The 20,391-nt window shown below is 52.3% G+C and overlaps 1 protein-coding gene across 1 annotated transcript in view; it reads left to right on the top strand.

Moving 5' to 3' along the window:
- CHST8 (carbohydrate sulfotransferase 8) overlaps positions 1-20,391 on the top strand; it is a 119,189-nt gene that overhangs the window by 69,384 nt on the left and 29,414 nt on the right. The gene's annotated exons all lie outside the window — the stretch shown is intronic.

The raw sequence follows: 20,391 nt of genomic DNA, 5'->3' as shown, positions 1-20,391 counted from the left end.
GAGTCAGCTGCTCTGCACAGGCAGGTGGGTTTTATAGGAATCCTCTAGCGTTGGCTTGCTGAAAGCAGTTCCTACCAGCGTCGTGAACATCGTACATATTTCCAGCCAACCTTGCAGGGCTGACACATCCTTGTTGTGACTGTGACTATCAGAAGTGACATGTAATTGCAGTGATCCATCCTGTTAAGTAGCTGGCAATATATCATCGCAGAATCAGCGGGGCTGCGACTCCCAGAACCCAGTGTTTCTAAACAATGCACCTGCTGCGTCTTCAAACTTCCCTGTGGCTCAAGTCCCGTCGTTTCTGGGGCTGCCTCCACCCTGCCTTTTCTGGGTTGCTGCTCTGGGGACAGCTGCCCCCTGAGGTTCCCCACTCTCCTCCTCTCCTCCGGGAGTGCCCCCTCCTCAGCATGGCACAGCCCACAATTGGCTCCCTCCAAGTCTGGGCCCGTGCTCCCTGTCTTTTTCTTGCAAACTCCAGAGCAGTTTTGTGCAGGTTCTTTTGGGGCCAGCAGAGGGAAAGCAGTGTGTGTGTGTGTGTGTGTGTGTGTGTGTGTGTGTTGGGGGGTGTGGGGGTTGCTTAGCATGCATGGTTAGAAGGTTGCAAGCAACCAAGGGATCAGGAGGTGGCAGGAGCCTGGCGCACAGATGGTCCTTGGCTCACGGCAGGGGTGCTGCACTCACACTGGGCTCCCTGCTCATTCTGGGTTATTGCTAACTTAGACTTGAGCTTGTCCTCTGGGAAAGCAGATGTGGAGTTCCCACGTGACAGCAGCCGACGAGAGCCGGAAGGAGGCAGGAAATCTGGGCATCCCAAACTTGGCGGGGGGGTGGTCCTAGTGGCCCTAGCTCAGGTTGGGATGTACAGGGAGGAGTTGAAGGATGCCATCTTGCTGCTGGGGTCACTGACCTCAGAGCTGGGCCTTGGGTCTGCAGTGGGCATCCATATGAATGCCCCCGACCTTCCTCCTCTGTCTCCTGGTCCAGCAGCTCGGACCATGGCTCCCTCTGTGTGTGTGGCCCCTGTTTTCTGGGGTTTTCCCGCTACTAGCAGGTGGATGGAACATTTGTTTCCTCCTGGCAGAAAGACACCTTGGGGGTCTCCAGCCAGAGCCTCGTTTTCCTTTGGTGCATTAAAATCTGCAAAATGAAAAATAATGAGCATGTAGGAACTAATAACAGGAATCACCTAATTAAATTAGGAAACAGACATCATATTGCTGTAATCTGAAAATTGATATTAATAGAAAACGCTCCCAGAATTGTTTCTGCTAAAGGTTCCTAGGGGTGGGGAGATTAGAGAGGAGAGCAGAAGAGAAAATTGGGACAATCACATCCAACAAGAGTGAGATTTATGTGTTCATGGAACTCCAGCAAGATGCTAAAAATAGAAGCAGGATGGTCGCGTGGGTCTGGGAGGTAACAATCAACAGGGCAGCCCAGAGCTGCACGCACGCACGTCTGATGGGAGTTTGTAAAATGAGACAGGGTAAATGGGTTTTGGTGAATATGCAATGCGAGCATTATTTACTGTACTCCGTCTGCCTCTGCCTCCTGAGGTCATTACCCTCCGCTTGGCCCCAAGCCCTGAAGCTGGGGTGGCTGAGCAGCCTGAACTTGAACCCGCTTCTGCAGAAAGCTGCTCCCGAGCTTGGCCCTCTCTGCCTTGTCCCCTCTTGTCTTGACTGCTGGTCAACCTTCCTGTATTTTTCTGATGCGATTCTGCCTGTTCACTTAGCACTTGTTGGCCATGGTCCACTTCCCCACAGCTGGGCCCCAAGGCTTCTTCTCTGCTCCGGGTAGTAAACTGCTCAACAAAGACACTTTCTGAAATTACAGTGCAGCCAGGGAAATTGGGTCTCCCATTGTGTAGGAGCAGGGGCGGGGCTTGAGAGGGTCTGGCCGGTTCCGCTGTGGGCTGTGTCCCCAGGCAGCCCCTGGGTTTCAGGTTGTTGCTGTGTCTCCAGCAGCCATTGTTCCCACTGCACCCTCCTCCATGGCGGGGGGGAGGGGGGGGGGCGGGTGAATCAGGCTCTGTCCACCTGTGCCCTGAGTCACGGCTGGTTGCGCCCAGAGCGGGTCTTGGGTGGGGGTTGACCTCTTTCCCATTCTGTCTGGCATGGAATGAATTGAGGAACTGGGAAGGGCAAGGAGGTGAGGGGTATGAGATTTCCCAGAAGGATTTCTGGTCTGGAGTGTGCCAGGGCTACACCTGGGCAGGGCCTAGAGCCCGCTGGGACCAGTGTTAGGACTGAGTGGGGTTGGACTTCTGTCCCTGCACCTGCGCCTCCATGCCCTGCCCTGCCACCGCCTCTGTCCCCTTTCACTGATGAACATGTTCTTGAGGGTCACCTGGCCTCAGAGCTGAGCCTCCTGCTCAACCCAGGAGACCTGGCTGGCATGCTGACAGGGCAAGGCTTCAGTGCCCAAGTGGCCCCTTCTGCCTTCCCAGGTCTCAAGGCCAGGGGAACGGTCTTGGGACACAGGAAGAGTTGCCAGCCTGCTGCCAGCCCGGGGCCAGGATGCCATGGGTTCTGATCCTACTGACCTTCCTGATCCTTGTCCTCTGGTTCCTGCTTTTTGAAAAACCCTGTAAAAACCACGGCCACTGCAGTCATTCTGTTAACAGACGCCCAGGATGGGGCTGATGCTAGTAGCCGATGTATTTCCACGTGGGGCAGGTAGGTGGCCACAGCCCTTCGGCCGTGTCACCCTGGCCTTCCTGACCCACCTCCCTCCTGTTTGTGCGCCTGTGGGGTCAGCCCATATCATCTTCTTTGCCAGCATTTTCGGGAAATTGAGTCACCAGGCAGATCCCATTTATGCTTGAGCCCTCACCATTTGTGCACCTGCTGATGTTTTCATTACAAAGCTTATTTTCTGGGATTTGTGGCTCTACTGTTCTAACTCGAATCATAGTGGAACTCAGCGGAAGATTCTCTCTTTTGAAAATTTTATTTAGATGGGGAGCAGAGCTGGATTTCCATTGATTTGGCTGCTGGGAATCCCCCCTGGAGGACAGATGGCTCCTGGCTGAGGGGGGTGCATCTGGGGGCGGGGACAGGAGGGCTTGGGGTGCAATGGGGGTATGGGAGGCTGCCTCTGCTCTGACCTCATGCCTTATGGAGGGATTTCTCGGGACACTCCAGAGGGTCCAAAGACCACTGACAGCATGGGCTGGTTCCTGTCTGGGTCCTATACCTAGGTCTGCCTGGTTGTCCCCACTCAACGCCCTGAGGAGCTCTCACCCTCCTTGCTGTATTGAGTCCTGTGAAGTCATGATGACCCATCCCCACTAGCACCACCACTCCAGGGCAGAAGGAGAGTGTTTGACCCTGCCTCTGGATCTGACATCTGTGAGTACTGTGTGGGGTCCCCAAAGCCCATCAGAGGGTGTGTCGAGGCAGAAGAGCAAAGAGAACCCTTGGGATGTGGAGAGGATGAGAACAGGGAAGCAAACAAATGTCCAGGCATCCCCAGCTCCCCTTGTTTCTGCATGAAAAACAGCTCCAGAGTGGCCCGGCCTCCATTTGTTGCCCACATCTGTTCACCATCCAGATCGGGCCCAGGAAGTGACTGATTAGTAGAGACATGGGGGAAGCAGGGGCCACCAGGGCTGGGGGCTTGGTGAGGTGCCATCATTACAACCTCTTTCACAAAACACAGTAGCTCAAATGCAAGCTGCTCCCATCTACTGGTAACCATACTGAACTATGCAAAAGGGAGGATTGAAAAGGCAGATTTACAGAGGGAAGAAAAGACAGAAAGAGAAGAATTTTCCCTCTGCTGGTTTACTCCCCAGGTGGCCACAATGGCTTGAGCTGAGCTGATCCGAAGCAGGAGCCAGGTCTCCCACATGGGTACAGGATCCCACAAACTGAAGCCATCCTTTACTGCTTTCCTGGGCCATAAGCAGAGAGCCGGATCAGAAGTGTGGCAGCCGGGACACAAACCAGTGCCCAAATGTGATGCTGGCACTTGTAGGTGTAGGATTAGCCTATTGATCCATGGCTCTAGCCCAGAGAATCTTTTTAATAATTTGAAAGCCAGACAGCAGGGGTGGAGGGATGGCCTTCCACCTGCTGGTTTACTAAAAGGCTGGGCCAGGTTAAAGCCAGGGGCGTGGATCGCAATCTGGGTCTCCCACAAGAGTGACAGGAACCCCAGTATTTGGGCTGTCATCTGCTGTCGGTCAGGAAGCTTATGGGTGTGACAAGATTGTCAGCACGAGTGGGTCTCCAGGATAGGGAGTGGGGTGGCAGGTGCCCTGTGGGCTGGGCTTGTTGTTCAATGCAAGAGGATTTCTAACTCGGCTGCCTGCTTCCTACCACGGAGGCAACGCAGGACACCCATCCCAGCCACTCACGCTCAGCAAGGATCCCACTGCAGAGGGATTAAGCGCAGCTAAGCAGGAACATTTTGTAGATTTCGCCTGTTGTCACAGTGTTGAAGCAAGGTCACCAGAGCAGGAAGCGGCCCTGGGGTGATGAGAGGGTTAGGAGTGAGAGTCCTGGCAGCCTGCATGGGTGCAGCTCCTGGGAATGTGAGCAGTGACAAGGAGGGAGCAGTTCCACCTGCTGTGTCCCAGGCGCGGCCCTGAATGTGCTCCAGGGCCTCTGGTTCAGCAATGGGGAAAATGAAGCAGAGTGGTGAGTTCACCCGTGCAAGATCCCGCAGCCAGGAAGTGGCAGGGCTTGAACAAGAACTTCTTGGTCTTATTATTGGGGACTCTGATAGCCACTCCAGGGCTGGACACACAGATCCTGCAGCGGCTGATGTCCGGGAACTGGCCTGGAGAGGGGCTCCTTCCCATCACCATCCTGCTGATATTTGGGATACACTTTATTCCTACACTTTGCAGGTGTGTTCTGGTCCTGTAAACATGTGTGTGTGCTGGGGAAGGGTCAGTTCTCCTGTTACTCTGTGCTTATGTGCGCACGCACTTTCTGGATATGCATTGTGTCATGCATCTGTGTGCACGTTTGTACGTGTGTATGCTCACAACCGCAAGGTATGAGTGCCTCAGGTCTGCGGCTCACGTGGGAAGCACCTCCCACTTAGGTCTGGGGCTGGGTACCCTGAGCGGACCCTGGCGTCTTCATCTGCCGTGTGCCAGGCTGAGAATACAAAGTCACAGTGCACGCAGGGCCAGGTGACTCGGACACTCCAGGGTGACTTGCGTACGGGTGGTCGACCTGGGGGAATTAGTGAAGAATCGCCATTCCAGGAGGAACTCAGCAAAACCAGTACCTGCCCACACCCTAGATGGCCCAAATAGAGAAGTTTCATTCATGCTATTTCAGGTCGAGTGATCATTGCATGAATTAGCTGCTGCCCAGGAGTGGCGGTAATTGAGACTTCGCTGGGCTTGACTTAAGTCTGCCCACAGAGTGTGTGAAGTATACAGGACTTGCTGTGTGTGGGCGGGTGGGGGTGGGGCACCCCGTCTCTGGGGAGTGCAGAAAAGGCCACAGGCAAAGCAAGGGTGGGCTCTGCCTGCTGGCGAAGTCTCTCCTGTGTTTCTGAGACTGGGACCTGGAAGTCCCTGTTCTAACAGCGGTCACAGTGAGCAAGGTGACAGGCAGTTCCTGGTGTTCAGTGGCTCCTCTCGAGCGGGCATTCAGCAGTGGCCCGGGTGGGCTGTTGTCTGGCACTGTCCTTCCTTCTACTTGGGGATCTGGGGCAGAGCCTGTGTTAGGATTTTCTATGGAGCAGAGAAGAAAGGAGGGGGCCATGTGTGCATGGCTCCTGCCTCTGTCTGTCTTGTGTTGCTGACACAACGTACCAGCAGCAGATAATTCCCAAAGAAGAGAAGGTTCTCTGGCTCGTGGTTGTGCAGCTGGGAAAGTACAAGAACAGGACACTGACAACTGATTGTACCTGGCGAAGGCCTTGCTGCATCATGAGCTGGGGCAGGCAGGTGCGTCCACTCTGATCTCATCCTCTCCTTATGAAGCCAGCCGTCCCATACTGGAGGCCCCACCCTCCCAACCTGTCACCTGCTGGAGACCCATCAGCAGATGAATTTGGAATGTTTCTAACGCGTCATTTGATGGGTGTATCCAAACCACAGCAGCCCCCATCTGCCCAGTACTGCCTGCTGGAAAGAAACCAAGGGCACCAGTTTCTGCATATCACAGGGGTGCAGCTGGAGCTTCACGCCCAGGCCAGACCCAGGGAGCTCCCCTAGGCTTCAGCAGAAAACGCCAGGATCTCATGGAAGGTGGTAGTGGCAACATGGCCAGTGGCAGCACTGTAGCAGACCAGGTGAAAAGGTGTTCCTCTAGGTAACAGAGAATCTGAGGCTTGTTTAAAACTCAAGGAGAGGAACATCTTGGGGGCCAGAAATCAAACGACAAGCAATGAGCTCATGGGGCCTGGGTTGGGGTATGAATTTGGCACAGTAGCCCTTAGGAGGCCGGTTGGGAAGACTACGTCCCACAATAGAGGGCTTGGCTTTGTTGCATCCACTCAACCACAAAAACAAAATGTTACACTCACCACAAATTTTATTACAATGAGAGGTAAGGTAACCGACTGGAACCAACACCCCTTAATGGAGCGCGGCCCCAAACTGCACATTCACAGGGTTTTTATAGGGGTAGTTTACAAAAGCTTTTTGTGGTTGGACAGCCTGTGCCTCGCTCTTCTCCAGTCTAGTAGTCAAGATAACTAGACTTGGGCCTTGAAGCCACCTGTGAGAAAACCAGACTCAGACCTTGATTCCTGGCACCTAAGAACTATCCGTGTTGAAGGTCGTGTAGATGGCTCGGCCTGTGAGCTCACACAGTCACACATAGTTTCATAGCCAAGCACGCAAAGCAGAAGCCACAAAAGCAGAGAGTGGTGCAGTTGGCAATGAGCCGTGTTTACTCCATCTTGTTTTTAACTCTACAGATTTCACTGCCCACACCTGGCACGTGAGTCCTGCTTCCTCCCAGAGCCGACCCTGGGAGGCAACGAGTGATGGCTAGCAGGGCGCTCCCTCTTCTGGCTCTGGCTTGGCTCAGCCCCAACTAGTTATGAACATTTGGGGAGTGAACCAATGGATGGGAGTATTCTCTCTTTTTCTTTCCCTCCCTCCCTGCTCCCTGTGTGGGAGATCTGGATGGAGTTCCCGCTCCTGGCTTCAGCCTGGCCCAGCTGTAGCCATTACAACCATTTGGGGAGTTGAACCAGTAGATGGATGACCTCTTTGTCTGTCTGTCCCTCTCTTTGTGCCACTCTTTTCAAATAAATGATATTAAAAATATCAATGTCATACAAATGTTATCACCAATAATTGTTCTATGGTATTGTTAAGGGAATAATAAAAAAGTCCATATTCTATACAGAATTTTTTGTACACATTTTTTTCTCCCAATCATTTGAATTCATAGCTGACTGTACAATTTACGTATCACAAGTCCACTCAAATGTACATTTGGATAAAGTGTAGTAAATTTGTCTGAATCTGTAGATGCAGAACCCCTGGATAGGAGGACTGACTGTATGTTCTACACAGCATAAAGCTCACCTGTGTGACGTGTACCCTTCAGGTGGTTCTTAGTAAACTCACAGAGCTATTCAGTCCTCCCACCATGACCCAGTGCTAGGATGTTTCCATTGTTCCCCTCTCCCTTCCCCAAAGCTCTTTTGTTCTTCTTCAGTCACTTGTCGATGCCACTCCCAGCCTGGGTAACCCTGATTCTATATCCTATCTCAGTAGACTTGCCTTTTCCGGTGTTAGCAGGTGTCGTGTGCTCTTTGGCATTTGACATCTCCCGTTTTAGCATCGTGTTCTTGAGATTCATCACTGTGCAGCTCCACTCCCTGGGGTGCTTTCATTGGCAAGCAGCGCATATTCCATGACCAGGGATTTTGGTTTTGCCATGCACCACTTGATGGCTATTTGGCTTGTGTATTCTTTGTGGGCAGGATGAATCATTGCCACCCTAAATGTTCACATGCAAGTCGTTGTGTGAGCATATGGTTTTCTTGCTCTTGGGTAAATAGGAGCAGAACTGTGAGGTTGTATAGCACACTTGCGTTAGACTTTAAAGAAACTGCCAAACTGCTGGCTAAAATAGCTGCGTCATTTTGCAGTCCCACTAGCAATGTGTGAGAGTTCCCATTTCTCCTCATTCTCATCAACACTTGTTATTGTCTGCCTTTTTAATTATACCCATTCTAGTGGGTGTGAAGTGATGTCTCATTTCAGCTTTAATTTGCATTTCTCTAATGACTAATGATACTGAGCACATTTTCTCCTGCTTATTAGCCCTCATCCTCTTTAGTAAACTATCTATTCAGTCTCTTGCCCATTTCAAAAATTGGGCTCTTTGTCTTTTTATTGGGTTGTAATTCTTTATTTGCCGCATACAAGTATTATCAGACTTGCACATGATTGCTGCTGCTATCTGTCCTTTCATTTTCTGAATGACATCTTTAGACGTTTTCGTATTTGAAGAAATAAAATTTGTTCATGTTTTTCTTTTACGGACCATGTTAAAAAATATTTACATAGCCCAAGACTTTGTCTTAGGTTTTCTTCTGCAAGTTTTATGCCTTCTCTCTGACATCTGTGCTGGTGAGCTACAGTGAGTCCATCTTGGTGCGTCCTGTGAAAGGATGATCTAACGTCATCTCTCTGTGTGTAAATGTGTGCTTGTCCCACTTGTTAAGACTCATTTCCCTCATCGAATTGCCTTGGTAACTTGGTTGAAGGCAAATTGATCCTAGATGTATAAGTTTGTTTCTAGAATTTAAGTCTATTCGGTTGATCTGTATTCTATCGAGATGCTAATAATACAATCGTACCATAGTGTAATATCTGTAGATTCATACTAAGTGGTGAAATGAGGAGACAGTGTTGTGGTTACTGTTGCCACCAGCAGGTCAGGCCACCTTGTCACATGGACATCACACCTAGGTTTCTTTGTGCCTCAGATCAAGTTTTTTGCCAATGCTTTCCCAGGGAAAGCAGTAGGGATTGGCCCAAGTGTTGAGCACAAATGTTGAGAAGAGGAGGACGGAGTTCCTGGCTCCAGCCTTCCACCTGGCTCAGCCCAGGCTTTTTCAACCATTTGTTGGGGGCGAACCAGGGGATGATTAACCCTCTGAGTCACTCTGCTGTTCAAATAAATAAATCTTAAGGAAAAATACATTTTGAAATTAGGAAATATGAGTCCTGTGACTTAATTTTTTTTTTCATGATTGTTTTGGCTGAGTCATTGGCCTTTTTATGTAAATCTTAGGAACAACTTATCAATTTTTGCCAACAAAAATCCTGCTAGGCATTGAAATGAACCTGTAATAATAAACTTGGGGACTCTCAGCTCCCCTAGCAATACTGAGTCATCCAAATCAGGATGACGGAATGTCTCCTTCATTGCTGTTAGCAGTATACTGTAGCTTTCCGTTTGTAATCATCGCCCTTCTTATTTTAAATTTATCCCTAAGTATTTTTTATTTTTGATGCTATAGTGAGTGGAATCGTTTTTCTTAGTTTCATTCACGAATCTCCACTGCTAGTAAATATGCAGTTGATTTTTAGGTATCGAATCTTAACATTTTGCACCAGATCAATTAATACAAGTGATTCTTTTGATGGATTCTCTGGGGTTTTCTGCACACAGAATCCTGTTGTCCGCCAGGAGAGCTTTACTTCTTCCCTTTCTGTTATGTTTCATTTCTTTTTCTTGCTTGATGGAACTGACTGCCGTCTTTATCAAAGCGTGAATTGGAAGTTGTGAGAATCGACTTCCGTGTCTTTTTCCCTGGAAGGGAAGGCCTTCACTCTTTCACTGTTAGATCTGATGGGAGCTGCAGGGGTTTGTGGATGTCCTGTATGAGACTGACAGAGATCCTTCGTATTCTTCATTTGTTGGGAATTTAATCACAAATGGGCATTGGATTTTGCCGAATGCTTGCTTGACATCAATTTTTTAAAATTTTTAAAAAATATTTGATTATTTATTTGAAATGCAGAGTTACAAAACTGGGTTGGGTGAGGATGAAGGACAGAGCAAATCAATCAACAGCCCCAGTCACGTGTTGGCAGTGAAAATCTGGGCAGAGATTCTAACGTGGACTATGTCACCCAGTGGATTCTGCAGCGATTTATTTTATTTTTATTGGAAAGTCAGATATACAGAGAGGAGGAGAGTCCACAGAGAGGAAGATCTTCTGTCTGTTGATTCACTCCCCCAAGGGGCTGCAATGGCCAAAGCTGAGCTGATCCAAAGCCAGGAATACAGGCTCTCAAGGTTTTCAATGCCACTGGTTCAGAATGGGGTTTCTCAGACTGACACAGCTGTGAAGGCCTTGGAGGCTGTTCTGATGCAGACCAGATCAAGCAACAGAGGCTGGGCAGGGAGGACAGTCAGAGAAAGAGATCTCATATCTGCTGATTCACTCACCAAAGGGCTACAGTGGCCAGAGCTGGGCCAGGCCAAAGCTAGGAGCCTGGGGGCTGGCACTGGGGGATGGCAAGTGAAGCTGCCACCTGCAACACCTACACCCCATGCAAGTACCAATTTGAGTCCTAGCTGCTCCACTTTCACTCCAACTCCCTGCTAATGTGCATAGAAGCAGAAGATGGTCCAAGTGCTTGGGCCCCTGCCACCCATATGGCTGCTGACTCTTAACTTCACCCTGGCCCAACCCTGGCTATCGCGGTCATTTATGGAGTGAACCAACAAATAGAAGTTGTGTGTGTATATGTGTGTGTGTGTGTGTGTGTGTGTGTGTGTGTGTGTGTGTGTGTGTGTATGTTCTCTCTGTAACTTTTTCAGATAGGCAGATTTACAGAAGGAAGGAGAGACCGAAAGAAAAAGACTGAAATGGCTGGAACTGAGTTCATCTGAAGCCAGGAACTTCCTCTGGGTCTCCCATGCAGGTTCAGGGTTCCAGGGACTTGAACCATTCTCCACTGCATTTCCAGACTATCATGAGGATCAGAAGTGGAGCAGCCGGGACAGGAATCAGTGCCCATATAAAATGCTGATGCTTGCATTTATGGGATTCACCTATTGAGCCACTACACTTGCCCCAGTAAATAACTCTTTAAATTAAATTAGAAACAAACAAACAAACAAACAAGGTAGGAACCTGGAACCCCACCCACTCTCCCATGGGTAGCAGGAGTCCAAGCAGTTGGCCCACCCTTCCTTACTTTCCCAGGCTGTTAGCAGGGAGCTGGATCAGAAGTGGAGCAGCTGGGCTGCAAACCAGTATGCCCATAGGGGATGTCAGCGGCTTAACCCACTGTGCCACGACACCAGCCCCAGGGAGGATCCTGGATATTTCTAACAGGAAAGTGTGTTCAGTATCAACTATATAGGCAGAGAAAATCGGCAGCACTTGAGGCCTCTTTAAAAACACACTCAGGGGCCTGACCCTAGACCTGGAGTCTACATTGTAGCAAGAAATTCCCAGTGGTCTGGATGCACTTTGAAGTTTGAGGAGCACTGGTTGCAGGTGGACTTGGGTGCCCCAGCCAACCGGGGAGACAGTGGGCGCTTTGGGGCCCAACGGGGCTGCAGGTGAATGAACGTCTCCTCCTTAGCTGATGATAAAGTCAAGGCTGGGTCCTTGCAGCTCCTTCCTCCTCTTGCTCTGCTCTGGGAAGAGACCCTGTACCTCTCTCAAACTCTGTGCTGGAGCCCCCTCTTCGTATTCCCCATCTGTATTTGTATTCCCCTTTTCACATTCCCCAGCTGTCCTCTGACTTTGGTGCTGGATTCACACAGAACAGCCTGGTCCCTGAGGGAAGATGCACCTGCTGGTCCCCAAGCACAGCATCCTCACTCCTGTCCACGCTGACAGAGCCAGCCCCTGTGCCAAGGCCACTTCACGTCCCCTCCACGTGGCTCACCCAGGATGCTCGCCTTGCCCACCCCTTCTGAGCTGAACGTCCTCCCCAGCCACCAAGGAACTCTGGCTCTGCCTTGGCACAGGTCCCTTCTTCCCCTGTGCTCTGGGCCTGTCTGTCTCCATTCATCTGGTGCTGGTGTTTGGGCAAGGCCAGGAAGGTGTGGGGGTGACCTGCAGCTCCCCAGCCACCCTCTGGCTGTGGCGTCATCTGCCCAGTCCTGCTTCCTCCGTTGTGATCTCTGTCCCACATCTGCCCAGGCTGTGGCACTTTCCCCTGGCAGCTGGGGCCAGGAAGGGAAAGCGCTGATATGCAGGGTTCATTTCTGAGTGCTGGGATCTGAGCCTGAGGAAGAACGGATGGACTATGATGTAGGGGGTGGGAGAGGGCCACACTTCTTGGGACTGTCAGTCTACTTCCCAGCATGCTGCCGGTTACCTTGGCAACTCAACAGGTTAAGATTCTTTTCTGGGCATCCGTGTCTGTTCAGGTGGAAGGTGATTGGACCCCTGGAGGTGTACAGATCTTTAGCAGTCAAACAGCTCGGCACCCAAGATGACCTTCTGGCTGTGGCGTGGTTATGTGATCACGTCCAACCAGCCATCCATCATCCATTCATCCAGTGAGTAATTCTTGACCGTGTGCTGTGAGCGTGGCCTCATGCTAGCTTCTTCAGGCAAGCATTGAGCTCTAATGGAAACACGAGTGATTTTATCGGTCCAGAGGCTCCTGTGCAAGCTTGGAGGTGAGGAAGTCCACACAGATTTTGTATGGGCCCAATTAGAACACATTCTTAGCAAATTCACATTGTGAGCCTGCCAGCCACCTTTTGCCAGACCCTTGTTCTACACATGGCATTTACAGATGCTGTTGTCTGTTCTCTTTCGTTTAAGGGTACAGGATGCATCTCGTTCCATGTACAGGTGGATTTTTGTGGCTGTTTCAGCAGCTTTATGGCTTACGTACTAAAGATGTCCCACTGTTGTGTTTAGCTAGTTCTTTGGTTTCTAGGGTTTTGGCTATTCCATAAATTATTTCTGTTTTCTCAGAGGTCATTTTTGTTTATTTGCTTGTTTTGATTGCTCTTATGTTGAGAGCTATACATTGGCTGATAGATTTTAGTTACTCATTTGGAGTTAAGAGTGGGACACTAAACACCTGAACATTTTGGATTTTTTGGTTTTTTGTTGTTGTTGTTTCTTTTTCTTCTTCTTCTTCTTTTTTTTTTTTTTTTGGAAAGACAGATAGACAGAGAGGAGGAGAGACAGAGAGGAAGATCTCCCATCTGATGATTCACTCCGCAAGTGGCTGCAATGGCCTGAGCCAATCCAAAGCCAGGAACCAGGAGCTTCTTCCGGGTCTCCCACGTGGGTGCAGGATCCCAAGGCTTTGGACCGTCCTTGACTGCTTTCCCAGGCCACAAGCAGGGAGCTGGATGGGAAGTGGTACCTCTGGGATTAGAATCAATGCCCATATGGGATCCCTATGTGTGCCAGGCAAGGACTTCAGCCGCTAGGCTACCATGCCAGGCCCTTGAATGTTTGATGTAAAGGAGCAAAGCATTGGGCTAGAAGTCAGCCATCTTGCTGGATGCTTCCAGGAGAGAATACTCTTGTCTTTTGGGGACCACACACTGGTGGCTTCAATGCTTGTTTTTTAGAGTCCTGGAGGCTACTATCCCAAGGTGAAGGTGTCAGCAGGGTTGGTTGCACTGAGGTTTCTCGCGGTCTTGTAAATAGCTCTCTTCTCCCTGTGCCTTCCCACAGTCTGCTACTCATCTCTTCTTTTTGGGACAAAAACTCATTCCATGCAGATGACCTCATTTGAACTTAGTCACCTCTTTAAAGACACCCCACCCCCATCTCCAAATACATCACATCCCAAGGTGCTCGAAATGACAGGGGCTTCGCAGGTGAGCTTGAAGGGAAGGAGGGATTGGGCTCTCCAGCCTGTGGGCGACCCCTGTTGTGTGCACCCTGGGCTCTGACCACTCCATCCCTAATTTCAGTGTGTCCCTGCTCCTCCTCCATACCCGATGTCTCCAGGCTCCCCAAGGTTGCAACAGAGAGTGACTCTCCTGTCACCTGCCAGGGTGGGATAGGTAGAGTCCTCCAGGCTGTGGGCGCCCAAGTCCACATTACCCCCCATGCTTGCCTTGGCACTTGCAGCCATGCTCCCTGTATAGTCTGCAGGAGCTCAGCAGTAGGTGCAAAAGAATCCCCTACACCTGCCAACCGCCATCTGCCTTCCTGAGGTGTGCTGGAGTCTGTGCCTCACCCTTGTCCCCTCCAGTTTGCCTTGTGACTAAGGGCGTCTGTCTTGATCCCTTGCTGTTCTTGTCCTGGGCTCTTAGGGATAGCTGTGAGTGTTTGGTTAGAAGTTTATGGCCAAGAAGAGTCAGAAGCTGTAGCCTGCAGAGTTAGGGCACTGCAGCAGTCCAGGCCAGGCTGGCCACAAGCTCTGCGTCCCACAGGGCCTCTGGGCAGGTACACACCTGCGCAGGGAGCAGGGTGGGGGGACCAGGTTCTTACTCTGCGTTTTACAGCCTCTGACTTTGGACAAATGTCTATTTGTCTACTCCATTGCTTCTGCCCCAGCCTTGGGTTCCCCCAGGGTCTGGGACCCACCCATCCTCCTCTGCAGCATCTTCTGCCAATGACGTCACAGGTGTGAGACCACAGCCAGAGAGCAGGCAGGCTTCTGCCGCCTCCAAAAGAAAGAGTGTTTTCCAAACTGTTGCCAAAGCTGCTAAAATGTTTTCTAAAAAGCACTTACACTTCTCTTGATAAGAAGCAAATGCCTTCTGTCGGCTGGGGGGTGGGTCGGTGCTGGGGGGAAAGGAGGTGGGCACGGGGCAGAGTTGGAGGAGCCCTGAGGCTGGAGAAGCCACATTCCCATTCCTTAGTTCTTCCCCAGACAAAAGCAGGGCGGGGCGGGGGAGTGGCGATTCGGCTCTGGCTGGACCTGAGTCTTGCCCCGCTCAGGCTTCATGTCGTCAAGGGGCTGGGGGTGGGGGGAGCTACAAGCAGATGAGATGTGCTTAGTTTCCGCTGAACTTCTCCCGAGACCTTTCCATGACCTTGTTTGTGAAGGTGGGATCTGCGTCTTAGGATATTCCCCACCCTGCTCCTTTCAAGCTTCTATTCTCAAAAGCCTAACTTCACCAAGGAATTGCTTAGGCACAAGGGAAAGAGGGAACTGTCTGATGAGCCTGATAGATGCCAAGTCCAAGCCGAGAGGACAGGAGTGTGCCCAAGGCATGGACAGCACAAGTGTCCTTTGGGTAGTGAGTGGCAGGCCCAGCAGGTGGCCTGAGGGACAGGGAAGCTGGGAACTCCCAGGGAGATCAGACCATGGCCCTGGGGCTGGACTTTGTCTCTACAGTGGCCAGAGAGAGGTTGGACCTCCCGCCTTGGGGAGTCTCACAGGGTCTTGGAAGGGAGGGGACCTCTTGCCCCACCTGGCTAAGGCCCTGGAATGATTAAGCTACAGGAAGCACAGAGACATGTGGCATGGGAGCCAGATCCTTCCCAGCGAGGCTAGGTGACATTACCTGCAAGTGGCTCTCCTGTGGGACACCCGTCTCGCCGACTTGTCACATGCTCGTCGAAGGCCACGTGCTGGTGGCAAGGCCTTGGCCAAACACCCCATGCCTGGGCTGCAGTTGCCCCGCTTGGGGGCTTCAGTTACTTGTTGTAAAAGTGATAATGTGGTCCTGCTGCCCCAGGCTGGAAGCAAGGGCCGGGTCTTGACCCCTCTGAGCCCTAAAACTCCATGGCCCTAACTTCTTGGCTAGAGGACCTGCCCACCCTGAGGAAGAATGACACAGATGAGTCCTGATACCCAGGGGAGGGACAGGAGGGACAGTCCCATAGATACATTCACACACCCCCTGCACATATTCTGCTCTCACACAACACATGTGCTCCAGCCCTTGGCTGCCATTCACCAGCCAAAGCACTGCCAAGCCAGTGGTATCTGCCAAAGCTGGCACTTGTTTGTTCTAGTGGGGTAACCTGCTCGCCTCCCCAAGACCTCTCACAGTACCCTCAGCAAAGAACCCCAGTGAGAGCTGAGGAACTTCTCCACCCTACAGCCAAGAGGATGCCTGAAGCAGGAGGCTGGGCAGGCAGAGGTGTGTAGGGTCAGGCTCCTGCTTTCCTAGTATAAATGCCACATGTCTGCTCCCTTCTGCCTGGGGTATTCACCCTAGTGTGGGAGCTGGTTCCGGGTGTAGAGAGGCCTCCTGTTTCTGCTGAGAGCATGGAGCCTGCCTGGACACAGAGAACGATGGTGCTCACACCTGGCCGGAGCCCAGGAGCTGCAGCAAGGTCTGGTCAGAGATGTTCTTGGCTTACCCATGACCATTCCCAGGTTGAATGAAGGCCTTCATTCCAGCTCTTACTGGTCTATGGAAACAAGAAGCCCAGAGTACACAAATACACAAAGGAAACCTCAATGGAAGATGACAGGGTCCAACAGGGAGCCTGGCAGTCTCTTGGGACTCTTGGTGTCTGGAGATCAGGCCTGGAAGCCCTGTTTATTACAAGGTCCCTGGAGCCCCCGTTGGCTCCAAAGTGTGTGTTTATATGGATACCAGCAGAGGGCGCCCTGAGCCAACTCACGAGGTTCACCCCTCAGCCCTCCATTCTCAGTGCTCCAAGGTTAGGCTTTCCCCAGGATAAAGCCTGGAGCTCTTCCTGTCTATGTTCACCCTCAGCTGCCTGTCCTCCTCCCATTACGTGTCAGTTTCATGGATGCAAGGATAGTGGGTGGGTGAATGTCTGAGTGGGTAAATAAGTGGATGCTGAATTGATGAATGGGAGTGTATGGATGGAAGGATATATGAATAAATGGGTAGGTGGGTGAATGAATGGATATATGAGTGGGTAGATGACTGGGTGAAATTTTGAGTAGATGAATGATTAGATGGGGAATGGATGGATGGGTGAGTGGGTATACGGGTAGATGGATGGATGGATATATATGGATGAATGGGTAGATGAGTGAATGAATGAGTGAGTTGATGGAGGAACAGATGAATGGATTAATAGATGGATGGAAGGATGGGTGGATGGACAAGTGAATAGTTGGGTGAACAAGTAGGTAAATAAATACAAGACAAAAAGTAAGTGAGGGGAGGGAGGCTCAGTGAAGGTGCCGTGACCTTGGCTGTGAACTCATTCTGCCAGGACACAGGGGGAAAGCTTGACATTTCCAGCAAGCTGCACGTGCCCACATCTCTCACCCCAGTGCTCCGGCGATCTTGGCATCAGGTATCCCCCTATCCCTGGCTTCTTCCTGCTGGCTCCTGGCCCTTCCCGCCTCTCCTCCCTGGGGCTGGGTGTTTGCCATGGGTGACCCAAGCCCAGAGGGGCCGCGACTGCAGCAAAACAGCAAGACTACCTCCCCCCAGTGTCACTCCATGGAGCCTCGACCCCAGCAGAACTCTGCCCTCCCCGGCATCCGTGTTCCTCAGCCAGCCCCGGCTCAGCCTCTGCTGCAGATAGGACTACGCTAAGTGGATCGATAACGTGTCAGCCCTTTGCCAAGAGCAAGCGGGGGAGGGGGCCTGCATCTATCAAGCGCTGAGTGACAGATAATCGTTTCTCACCTGGCGTTCACCCTGTCGAAGAGAAGCGGGGCTCTGCTCCCCACCTGCCGGAAACAAGCAGGCACCCGTGGCGGAAACTCTGCCCCACTCCCTTGCCGAGCCCAGGGCTGGCCATGCTCAGGCTTCCACTGCCTGCGCGTGATCATGCGTGGAGGGACAGCTGCAGGCCCTGGGCTCGTGATCACACACAAGCCTTTGAATGAGAGTGGACCTGTGTGTGCGTGAACGCCTGGAGGCTGGAATGCGTGGCTTCCAGGGCACGCCTGGGCAGGGGCATACAGATTCGAGGCTTTGCTGGAGGTGTGTGTGTTTGTGTGTGTGTGTGTGTACACATGCATACCCCAACATGTCTCATGTCTCCATGTGAGGGTGTGTGCCCAAGCAGACAGGAACACATGCGTGGTACCAGGCCCAGGTTTACCGATGGTGAGTCTTCTCATGAAGTGGATGCCCTACAGACAACCCTGCCCCAACCATCTCACCATCCTTGCCCTCACCAGCTGCTGCCTGAATGGAAAGATGAATGGGGGGAACAGTGTGCTTGCCTGCTGTCCCCCTAATTGCCGAGGCAAGCCGGTGTCTGTGGGCGGAGGACAGTCTGATGGGGGCCTTGTCCTTGCGGGTGATGGCATCAGGCGTCTCTGGTCCCCACCTCAGTGGTTCCTGTTATGGACTCTGGTTTCAGGAAACGTTTGCCCAAGGGGAGTGGTCCTGGCATCTCCCGCCTCTGTTGTCACCCCTGTTGTTACCTGACCACTCTTGACACCCTAATAAGCTGGCTGGTTTGGCTGGAATGTGGCCCCACCCCCACCCCACCAAGGCGCATGTGAGATCAACTCATCCAAGTCCCAGCGGCTGCGGTGGGATGGTGAACACAAGTGCAGAGTGGACAGGAGTGGGCAGGCCCCACAGGAGCATAGGCTGAGATCCCACAGCCCAGGCACCATTGGGCTCCTCCTGCAGGCCCCCTGCACAGCTGTCCTGGCCTCTGGCCTTGGATGACTCTGGCCTCCAGCCTACAGCCTCCTGCTCAGACCTGCTGCTTCCCAGGCCTGGTGCAACGTGTCCACTGATGCCCATCCCCCTTCCAGACAGTCCCCACCCCCCGCCCCAGGCAGAGGCCATGCCTTTGGGTGTCAGACTCTCAGCAAGGGAAGGCAGTGTTGGGAGAGGGGTCGTGCGGCTGCCTGCAGATTAGTTTCAACACGGCAGTTGACTAGGCAGTAGAGCGGGGTGCAGGGCTGCTCCAGGCAGGCAGGCAGCTCTTCCAAGGCGCCATGAATAATTGAAGACTCCTGAAGATGTGCGTCTGCAGCCTAGCGATGGCCCCTCCCTGGCTGTGTGTGGCAGCAGCCGGAATCATCAACCGGAGGGTGGCCCTGGAGAAGCCTTACTCTGCCCCCACTTCCCCTGTTCTCCCCACCCCAAAGCCCCCGGTGCAGGGAAAGGGCCACATCGCCCAGCAGCCCCTCCTCTCAGAGTTGTTCCCCAAACACTGGCAGGGATGGGGACCTGCTTCTGCTAGGGGCTAGGCTACAGGTAGGGAAAGCAGATCCCTGGAGGAGGAGGTTGAGGATGATGGACAGCTGGGAGGCAGAGCCTGAGTCCAGCTCCAGGGGGCCACCTGCTAGTGGTGGCTGCGCAACCTGCAGGAGACCAGCGCAGGGGTGTGTGTGTGCAGGCGTTCTGTAATGCTGGATGCCCATGGGTGAGGGTGCTGGACTAGGCTCTGTGTGTCTCCGAGAGCCTCAGCCTGGACTAAGGGGTTGCAGACCGGCAGGGGCATCTCCCCTGGGTTCAAGGCTGAGTTCCCTTAATCCGCACCCCGGGGCCCTCCTGAGCATGGTGAGTTCTTCCACCTGCTGTTGTGGGGGTAAGCTCCGCTCAGCCTTCCTGGCTGAAAGTGGAGCCCAGAGGCTTAATTTGCCAAGCCTGGAAATCCTGGTAATGGAATTTGTGAAAAGTGAAAATGAAAAACCAAGCACTACTCTTTTTGGGTCACTGTGGTGGCCCTGAACCCCGCTGGTCCCTGCGTGGGGTACAGAGGCAGCAGTGCCACGCACTTCTCTCTCTCCTTCCCCTGGTGCTCTCCAGTCTGAGCCTTGTGGGCTCTCAGCCTGGTGAGCGTGGGTTGTAAGAACAAGCAAGGCTGGGGCCCCTTGCCTCTGACCCTGCATTTGCTTCCCCAGGGTCCTCTTGTCTGGTCATGTTGTCAGTGTACAGCGGGTGGGGAGGTGTACAGTTTACATATGGGCGGGGCAGGTGCTCGGCTCCAATACATGCAAGAATTTGCAGACTGGAGGTAGGTAAAGATGGGTAGAGGGCCAACTGGAATGAGGGTGCGTTTCAGTGTGAGCTACAATCCATGAGGAAGGTTCTGGGTTGTTCTCTTTGTGAGATCTGGAGGCATAGGGAGTAGTGCCTGGGGTTATTTGAATATTTATAGGAGGTGGGGTTTGGGTACCATCCACTTTATTGGCCTTGTTTGGAAGTCTCCAAAGCATCATGATGTCAGGTGCATGATGGGAGTGGATGTGTCAGCCTCGGTCATTTCGCCATGTCCCTGGGTCGTGATTAGGGACGCAGTTGACCACCATGTTGGATCCTTTGGACCAGGTGTGGCTCTGGGATGCAGCTTTGCTACAAAGATGGCTTTGAGTTGCTGTCAGACAGGGGAGGAGTTGCAGAAGCTTCCTTAGCAGGGAGGGGTGCTGCCAGCTTTCTACCCTCTTGCTCTGTAAGCCCTGCCCCCTCACCTTCCTCACTGGCACAGACGGGGGCAGCGCTCAGGTCCCAGTAGCCTGAGCCATGGACTGGGTGGCTGACATCTAGGACGGATCTGGACTTGCTGACCAGAGAGACAGAGAATGGAGCTGCTCAGGGTGTGGCCCTGTCCCCTCCAGCCCAAACAGAAGCAGCATCC

The sequence above is a fragment of the Ochotona curzoniae genome, unplaced genomic scaffold (assembly GCF_017591425.1).
Source record: "Ochotona curzoniae isolate NIBS_2020 unplaced genomic scaffold, NIBS_Ocur_1.0 contig_2699, whole genome shotgun sequence".
In the NCBI taxonomy this organism is placed as follows: domain Eukaryota; kingdom Metazoa; phylum Chordata; class Mammalia; order Lagomorpha; family Ochotonidae; genus Ochotona; species Ochotona curzoniae.
This window is presented reverse-complemented; position numbering and strand designations above follow the sequence as displayed.